This window comes from Electrophorus electricus, chromosome 7 (assembly GCF_041902795.1).
Source record: "Electrophorus electricus isolate QZ-2024a chromosome 7, ASM4190279v1, whole genome shotgun sequence".
Lineage (NCBI taxonomy): Eukaryota > Metazoa > Chordata > Actinopteri > Gymnotiformes > Gymnotidae > Electrophorus > Electrophorus electricus.
The window spans coordinates 5,895,908-5,906,133 of NC_137503.1; the positions used below are offsets into that span (position 1 = coordinate 5,895,908).

General features: G+C 39.6%; 1 long non-coding RNA gene across 1 annotated transcript; it reads left to right on the plus strand.

Annotated features, from left to right (window-relative positions):
* The first annotated feature begins 51 nt into the window (after positions 1 to 51).
* LOC118241023 (uncharacterized) lies at positions 52 to 9,845 on the plus strand. Its single transcript, XR_004775787.2, has 3 exons — positions 52 to 141; positions 3,095 to 3,202; positions 8,481 to 9,845. It is a non-coding gene; the product is annotated as an uncharacterized LOC118241023 (long non-coding RNA).
* The last annotated feature ends 381 nt before the right edge of the window (positions 9,846 to 10,226 follow it).

The window sequence follows — 10,226 nt, forward strand, 5'->3', positions numbered from 1 at the left end:
TTAGTCGTGAAGGAGCCGAGCGCAGGACGTCTGGCGGGACAAGTCGGCTTGCCCGAAGTGTGGAGTTTTATGCTACCCTCTTTAACTGGCACTACATTTCGACGTTATCCCCCATCACCTAATCACCGTTTTCGCAAAACGGTAAATTATGGAAGAAATGTGTCTCACGTGTGACGTGACGTGAAAAAGAATGTAGACGAGGTGAAAGTGCTCGTTAGTTAACACTTCAGAAGAACATAACGAGTCAAGTAAAGATTTACTGAATTTATTGTCCCTGGAACTTACGATGTGTTTGGAAATTACATTGTAACCTCTTATTGTAATTCATTTACATTCTTACATAAACGTCTGTTTGTTCACTTAAACTAGCAATATTTAAAGTTTTGTTTAAAAGTCTGGCAGTGGAGCCTATTTACCAGTAATTAGTTATAGCTTAATTTAACAGCTGATACATAGGCGTAGTTTTTGGCGGGACAAGGGGGACGTGTCCCTCCCAATACGTCCTGCTCACATTACTCATATAATTTGTTAGGCTGGGTAGAGTAAGCAATGTCCCCCAAATGTTGAAGGTTAATCCCACGCCACTGAGTAAAATAGGCTGCTACAACCAATCGGCCTGTTATAGGCTGCTTTATATAGTTTCTGTCAGAACTATAGCAGCCCAATGTTTCAGAGTATACATTTAAGGCACAAACAATTACCTGAGTAAATTATATGCTAAATAAATTGACTCAAGGGTAAATAATGTCTTTTTAAATGCATCAATAGATAAATAAAAATAAATAAAATACCCTTGCATAAAATATTAATGTAGAATTGGTAATAATAATAATAATAATAATAATAGATTAACTTCTGAAAGTCCAACTTGTTATTAAATTATTAAACTTAAGTCATATTATTCTATTCTATTATTCTCTTCATATTATTCTATTCTAACTACTATGAATTATTCAGGAACGACTTTGATACTAATGTAAAAAAGCATGTCACTACAGTGATGAATGAAGCTCTGGACTCAATGGCATGTCCTTGGATTATAAGAAGTTAAAGTATCATCCTTCATAACATATTCACCTTTTTAAGTAAAAATACATGTGATATATTATTCTGTGCTTTTGCAAAAATAAATAGCCAAGTATTTAAAACAAAAGATATTGATATGTTTTAAGGTCAAGAATCTTGGTGAAACGTACATCAATAAAAAAAATTAATTAATAAAATCAGGCTACTTTCTTTATAATCAGTTCATCTGTTCATAAGAACATTGCAGATCCAGATAGTTTCCTATTCAGTCAAACTGAGCAGTCTCCCATCTCTTTTGATAACCCTCTATTAACTTTACCAAGAGAAGGCCTGAGCAGTTACGCTTTCTTAGTCTTCAGAGGCAATCATCCCAGGAACCTGGCTCCACTTATCACTGTCATACCCTGAGGCTTCTGCCATTACTTATCATTACAGATCTTTAATTGGAATCAAATTGGAATCATGAGACTAAAAGTGCATAAACCAGGGTACATTGTTACTGTGACCAGCATGAAGTTTATATGCAAATGAAAAGTGACAGACAGTGATCACTGCACTGTGCTGAAAGATGGATACGATATAATCAATATAAAGTACCTAGTCAGATGTGGGTCTTCACACATGTCGTCTCCATATGTTGCTGAACAAATTCCCCATAACAAGCAAAAACGTGAAATGAAACTAAATGGGGAAAAAGATGCAAAATAACATCAAATGTCCCCTGATACCAACTGCTATGTCGTTTCTCAAATTAACCTGAAAGTCATGCAGCTGGATTTTCATCTTAATCGTAATGACATATAATGCACGAATATGTACAGAGATTGTTTAGTGTAGATTTTAGCATCCACACGTTGATTAGTGTTTGTAGCATATATATGTCCTGAGGTACCCTCTTGTATACAAATCTAAGTGAAGTACGTTCTCACTTGTTGTCTGCGTCGAATAATTGAAGCATGTAATGCAGGTATTTATGCAGCCCTTTATCAACACAGCTCGCTCAGTTTCGCTAAAATACTGTCGACGTCATTACAGACCCACTTTAGCCTTGTAATACTCTCTAATGCTGAAATGGGATTGGAGATTAATTAAGTCCAAATGATTCTATAATGTGTATAAAACTCTGGAGCAATCATTATGTTGGAATTCTTTTTGGCATCCTGACCAAACTCCTGACTTGCAACATTTGCTTTTCTATAAGAAATAAGGAAACGTATACCCTATCTCAACCAACCAACAGCATAAATTAGTTGTATTTAAGTCAAGCACATAAATCAAAGTACACTTTTATAAAATTAAGTAAATGTTGCCTTCAGCACTGTGGACTGCTGCTTTCCAGGTTCTTTACATGTCTAAGCTGTTGGACTGAAGCTTGGCTGACTCATTCTAACTGCTAAAGAGCCTGAAGTGGCAAGTAAGAGTTAATAACTCTGTGCTTAAAACAAGATTCCAAGCACAGCTCAGCAACTTGAGCCACTTTTTTTTTTTTAAAGCGTCTCTGGTTAGAGCCCAACCAATCCCCTTTCAGTGTTTTTGCAAAAGCCGCTGTCCTCAAGCAGTGTGCAATGAAGCTATTGCCACCCGTCATTCTCTCTCTCTCTCTCTCTCTCACACACACACACACACACACACACACACACACTCACTCTCCTCAAGTAGTGTGTAACGAAGCTATTGCCACCTGTCATTCTCTGGCAAACAGGGCTGAGTGTGCATACACACACACACACACACACACACACAAAGTGCCAGGTATACGGAGGGTCACATCTGCCTTCAGCTGCCTGCAGAGCCAGTGCTGGTATGGAACAAACCCCAGGCCCTTTTTAATTGGTCCAGCACTGAGGGGAGAGACAGGATGTGGATGGGCATAGCATGGGCTGGACAGCAGGCAGGGTAGCACATCCCCAGACATGCACTTTCAGCTAGGTCTTGGAGATGATGCGTATCTGCAGAACTACTTGATGTGTCACATTCAATTGCAATTTATATATGTGAATTCTGTCATACCGTGTGGTTTCCCTATATGCCCCAATGCCATAGCCAATTCAAATATCGGTTTTCACAGTCTGCTGTGCACACGTGGGAGCCCTCAGGGAGGATGCCGATGCTTGCACGATTTCTTTTACTGTCCTTCTCTGGGTGACAGCTGGAAGATGAGTTCCACCCATCAGAGGTAAGAGCTCATCGGTGAGCCTGGTGCTACTGGCACCAGGGAAATAGAATAGCACCCCACTGTAATTGAATGGGTAGAGCAAGCCAGGGAACAGGCAGAGCTGCTCATTTGGCAAAGCAGATAATGATACGTCAATATTGTCTGTGCTGCAATTACTCTAAAATTATAGTAGGGAATGTTTATTTCTGTTATCGTATGAAAACATGTGTCTTGAGTTCGATAAGAAGAAACACTGACTGATGAAGTGTGTAATAGGAGGTATCAAAAAGGCTTAGCGTGCTGGCTGTATCTATATGGGATCAGGTAAGAGCAGGGCCGACATTTTTTAAGCAAGAGCGAACACGCCTATTAGGAGCCTATCTGAAATAGCTCACCATTCAATTTACTAAAATTGTCAGGATTAAGGACAGGCTTCAGAGCAGTTCAAACATTTTCTTATGTTGAATGTCATACATTCTAAGGAAAACTACTGAAGTGTTCCATGATATATGGAATCCTTTACATTTCAATGAGATTTGAGTTTTATTTGAAAGCTTAGCCTGTTTTATTTGTCAACTCCAGATCCAAAGCCAATAAATTGTAGCTAATAAAATAATAAAAATTTATTTTAAAAATATTAAATAAAATCTGAACAGTTTTAATACATCTATGTACGTTGAAGACTAAAAAATGTTATTTTCTTTTTTTAAATTAAACAGAAGATTATTATAACGAGAACATATACTCTTGCAAAGTTCTGGATGGACCTATTTCAACACAGAACCCCACTTCTTTTGAAATCTGAAAGGAAGCCAAGGTTTTTGCAGTCTCAAACAGATACTAGTACAGTCATTTATGTATATATTTTACTGTAGGAACACCATAATCCAAAGGCTGCAATTTAAAATCTCAGTTAAATCTCATAAATTCACATTACGCAAATGAAAGTATAAGGAAAAGAATTGCAATTTTATTATTGCTTATTGAATAAAATTAAATTCTTGGTTTGTAATGAAAAGACATCACATATATTCCCAATCCTGTTCCCATTCCCATTCAAATTCACAGTTGATTTAGGATTTAGAGAACCCTTCATAGGGCTAAGTAGGTGCATTCTTTGAGTTTGATGCTTCATTTGTGCCAGAAGCCTTTGCACTACAGTGAGATGTTGAGGTCCCCCCACCCCCACCCCGCTCCTTTCTCTCTTTCCGTGTGTGTGTGCGTGTGTGTGTAGGGGTTACACACACACACGCGCGCACACACAGAGAGAGAAAGACAGTGAAAGAAAAAAGAGAAAATCCTCAACAGTCTCACTCTTTTCATTTCATTTTCTCATCTCGTGCCACATAGTTCCACTAATTCCATGAGCATGTTCTACACAATGGCCTAATTCAGAGTTCAAGCGCATGGTATTAGAATTTGCTTCCAGGCTGCACCATCATAGTATAGGATTCAACTCTCACATCCTGCTTTCTGCAAGGCGTGCTATCCAAAAAAACAGGACAGTCAAAATTCATGCACTCCAGCTTCTTATTAGGTGTGCATGCACATCCATGCGTGGGTGTGTGAGTGCTCATGTGCATGGGTGCGTGCGAGTATCAGTGTCAGAAGGAGAAAGGAAGACAAAAAGAAAAAACTGTGCAGAAAGACAGAGTAATAATAGAAAATTATGCATTGGTTTTCTTATCATGTAAAAGGGGTGGAGGCAGTGAGAGGAAAGCGTGGGGCAAAGGATGGAGGGATGGACAATGGGAGCATAAAAAAAGAGGAGTAGGGGCACTGAGAAGCTCTTAGAGAGGGGTCACCTACTGCCTACAGCCTGGGTCTTAAAGAGCTCTTACCCAACCAAAATAAAAATCAGAAAACGCAATGAATTTAAAAGGCTGCGCAAAGAGGCAAAGGACTGGTTCCAAGAGCACGCCAGTGATGTCATCACACAGCAGTAGGCTGGAAAAGGAGACATGAAGGACAAAAGTGAGAATGAGAGAGAGAGAGAGAGAAGAGAGAGAGAGAGAGAGAGAGAGAGAGAGAGAGAGAGAGAGAGAGAGAGAGAGAGAGAGAGAGAGAGAGTGAGTGAGTGGAAGTTTAGGAAAAAGGCCTCATCAAGGGGGTGGCAGGGAGAACAGGTTTTTTCTTTGGAGTCCATCCATGGATACAGTGCCTGTTGCTTTGAAACAATGCCAGGTGTGTTCTGCATGCTACCTGTCACCATATCGAACAGCAGGAATGTCACCATTCAATTCCACCTAATACTAAACTCATGCACATTCTCTTTCTGAATACCGAATAACATCTCAGTGTGCTAAATATTTTAATGAAGTCATTTACATGTACCTAGCAAGAGAAATGGGCCCCCACTGCTCCATGTTGCATGGCCTGGATTATCTACTGGTGAGCATATGTCCTCACAGCAAGGAACAAAAACGGAGTAGGATTCATCTGGCACAGAGAAAGATTGGGTCTTCTGAACCAGTGCCATGACATAGTATATTTACATATTGATTTCACTTCAGTGCATAATGCACTTCTTAATTCTTCACTTTGAGAATAACATAGCTGCTTTGACAACTCAAATAAATAACAACAGCTAGGATCAATTGGATTGCTCATATTCATTAAGATCATTTAAAACTCAGATTTTATTTTACATTCTGTTGATGGCAAAATATAAGCCATAAGAGAATTGTAATTAAAGCATATAAGACTTATGCTGAAAATGATCTAAAAGAGATAAATGATAACATTGTACTTGGCACTACTACATACTACATTTATTTCATTTATCAGTGATCTGAAGTAACAAAGCAGAATTTTTAAACCCATTTGTGAATTTTATATCCAACATACCTAATTTATCCAAGCCTATATCTGATACCAAAACCTGACAAGGTATTGCCTGTGGGAGCCCTTCGTGCATTCAGGCACACAAACAGGCACAAATCGGTCCGTCTCTCCACTGAGATATGCCCCATCTAGCTCCCGGCTATGACGGCCATACGTGAATGATATGGCAGAAATATTTACCAAGCTACTGAGTATTTTGTGCTAACTAGTTTTCAAGTAATAGTACAATCGAACTAGAAAAGCTAGTGAAACCTAGTGTTAGTATTAACAGCTCGTTAGCTGTGTTCGTAGTGATGGTTCTGGCGAACTGAGCTAAAATGAACTTTACAGCTGCGACGATTAGGCAGTTGTTATGTCTGAATAGGAAGTTTACTATTTATTACAATTTACAGCTAGCTAGATAACTAATTTTCATATAAGGCTACTATATTATCTAACTTGAACAGGTCATTAAAAATCTATTGTTAAACTAGCATATGTTCATGTGGTTTATGTGACAGCTGAAAAGAATACTGATGTTGGGAAATGACTTGTAGTTTACTGGTAGCCTGCTGGTATATCTGTTTTGGGGCTATTTTACTGGTGTTTGAACTCATACACTCCAAAATTCTGGTTCTTCGAGGGTAAATTTAGAACCACCTTTAGATCCCTTTAGGAAACCATCAAATGCATGGTACCACCAGGACTAAATTTGTTTACCCTATATCCTTTTCCGGTCCTGTTAAATCTTGTTAGCACATACGCCGGTATGAGGAAACTAGCTAACTGATGTTATCAAAATGTGGCTCAGGTGTTGGTTAGGCTGTTTTACATCGCGCTGTCCATCTCGACATGTTTCATTCAATTTATAATTGTGTAGCTAGGTACATGTTTTGCGGAAGTGGTTTGAAATTCTTTTAGAAATCATCTTTTATCTAGCTACAATGAAGTAACATGGGTTACTATCACCCATAAAAAAGCATCGTGTACATAGAGCTGCATTCATTGCTAACGTCGTTGTGCTACCGTTTTTGTATACATTTTAGTGTGCATAATTTATCTAGCTATATTTTCTGTCAGATTTTTTGTCCGTTTCTTGCCCATTTGGTTTATTTAGTGTTCTTCAAAATGATGAGCCTACATTAGTGTGAGAGTATATTTTAATTATTCAAAATTATTTAATTTTTGTATATCCTCACTGCAAATTTGGTCTTAAATTACATTTGAAGTAGCATTAAAAGGTCTTTAAAAGTATTATATCTGACCCGGAGATGCCCACGGACCACGTTAAAATGCAGGCCTGCAATGTGTTTGAAAACATCCAAATGTGAATATTATATAAAAAAAAAAAAATTACGTGTCAAAACAAAAGCTAAATTATCACTATCATTTAACCGTCAACTAAATTTCTTAACTCCCACAGGGTTTTTAAATTTGTTCTAACAAATGTGTGAAAACCACAAATAACATTTGGTGAATTCCCACTGTACTACCACCCCAGAACAGTAGATGGCGATTCTGCTAATAGCGCCATCACCTCTCTCACACGCATGCAGGTTCCGCAGGAGAGAACGGCCTCACAGATGATCTCTGCATCCAAAATCCTTCTCGCATGCATACACAGACGCACATACGTTCACTGCTCATTAATACTGATGGAGCAGTGCTCTCTCTCTCACACACGCACGTTCACTGCTCATTAATAGTGATAAGAGCAGTGCTCATCATGTATTGTTGCCAAATGTTGTCACACAACACCCACTCACATGCGTCCAGAGAGCGTCTCTCTCTTTTCTGTTCCCTCATTCTCTCGTTCTCACGTTCCTCTGCAGTGAGACACTTTCATCTGCTCCCTCTCCTGCACCATGCCCAATTACCCCAGCAGCCCAAACACACACCAAGGCAAAAGAAAAAGCACCAAGCATGACAGCAGGGGGTAAAGATGATCTAACTGAATATTTTTGAAAGCATTTTTTCCCCCCTGCTTTGTAATACAGATTTGTCTAGAGTTTCGTTGCAATGATGTCATATTTATTATCCTATATGTGAATGAAGCGCTGTCATTTGACTCTGATTTGTTATTAATTTCTGTTGAAATTAATGATATTATGGGGAAGTTAACTTTTGAAAGTACATTACATACTACATAATGTATCTGTAGTAGATGTTGAACTTAGAGGAGCAGGTTGAAATAATGTCAAAATACCAGCATGAGACCTGACGCCAACAACATAAGAAATCATTACTTCATATTTATGCGGACTAGGTTATGAGATTGCATTCTCTTTGAACAGGTTTTATCAAAGTGTGCCTTTCTTTCAGAAAAAAAGTTCCTGGAGTGAAGTCTACAGCAGTTCCAGACATAATCATATAAATCAGCACAGGAGGATGAGCTGTTGTGAGAACAGAGTGATCAATCCAAAACAAATCAGATCCTCTCTCTCTCTCTCTCTCTCTCTCTCTCTCCATCCCTGAGGGAAAGGCGATAAACCAGTTATCCAAGAGGTCATACTGGCCTCTATCACGTCAGGCTTGCAGAGGGCGAGGAAGATGTCGTTCCACTCTGACAGCGCTGTGACGGACACAGATGGCCTGGCCTGTTCCTGAATTACTCTGAAGGTTGTCCTCTACACTGGCTCCCTCCTGATTCACCTATTCCAAGAAGCTTCAGCCAGACAGCAAATGCCGCAATGGCAGATGTGGTGACAGATTATATACAATGGCTTGATGCCTTTTTAGTAAATACAACTGCTACTCTAAAATGCCTCTTTCTGGGATGGATGAGCCATGTAGTTGCTTGCTATGCCTCTAGAAAAATGACCAATTAGAATTCCACCCTCAGGGCAGCTGTATAGTTTGCATAACCCTAATTCCTAATGCTGTCCCTCACTCCCATCTTTATACACATATGCACACAAAGGATGCTCAGTAAATATTTGAAGACTACATATGTTTAGAAGAACCTTTTATTGCCACTAACTTGTCACGAGGGCTCCCATAAATTAGCGATGATTGGCCTAATGTGGCTATCAATGTTGAAAAACTGACAGTTTGTTTTCCCTCTGGTTTCTTTTATTTTTAGCAGAGTCCCTGGAGTGGATTCCCTGGTGTTCATTCAAATCCTAAACATCTACATGTTATATCCACTTGTCTCAGAGCATAATGTTTCACACTTTCACCATTAAAGCATTAATTTCCCTCTCTGTACCCTTCCACTGTGTGCGAGTGCCTCACTGGCTACCTATCAGTATCCATCCCCAGAGAGAAGCTGCTCCAGCAGTGGGAGGGTGAGTCTGTAACCCTTCTAGATAGGGATTTCTGAAACTTTGGCCTCTTGCATCAATCCCAGAGGGAGGAAAGGGGCTCAGTGTGGGGCAGACCATCCTTTTCCTGCCTGTATTTAACAGAGTGGGGGGTGGGATGCACTGACCTACCTGGGGCATCGCCTTCAGAGATTCTGCTAATGAGCAGAAATGCCAGAGGCTCTGACCATATCCCAATTAGCCTCAGTGTGAAACCCCTAATGTCCCTTTACACTCAGAGTAGATGCTTTATTTCGTTTTGCAGTTCGTGCTTCAGTTCGTGCCTGCAGTGACAGCGGCATGAAGGGTTAATAAAGAATGTCACCAGGAACCTTCTAGAACATTTGTTGTAGATGAGGTAAGATGCCATGTGAGGGCTGTGTGTTGTTTGTCCTGCGTTTGTTTTCTGCTCGTTCTGATGAGCAGTGCCGCGGCAGCAGAGTGCAGGGCGCAATGATCGCCCTCAGTTTCTTTGTGTCTTCCTACCTATACACCACTCTTTCATTTTCTGTACTTCAATTCATGACGCATTATACAAAATAAACTAAGTAATATATCCACATGCTGTGTCTTTAATTTGCACTGGACGCCACCTCGAAATATGCGCCAACCGTATTATGCTGAGCACCAATGAAATCACGGCTGTGAATAGATGGTCCCAGCAACGCAATTAATTCCGATTTACCACATTACTTGCAAAAGTATGTGTAATGAAAGCATTGGAAAATAATATATTACCTTGTCTCCTTAAATGGAGTTCCTCATCCAGCATGCCTTTTTATCTGCAAATGACTTTATTACATTCGCAGGTGAGCATCAGTTATTGACAAAATGGCATTCGCAAGCTGCTTCCATAACGCAGATTAGACTGCACAACCAATCAAATACTCATGGTCGCTAATTTGCAAAGGGAAGACGTC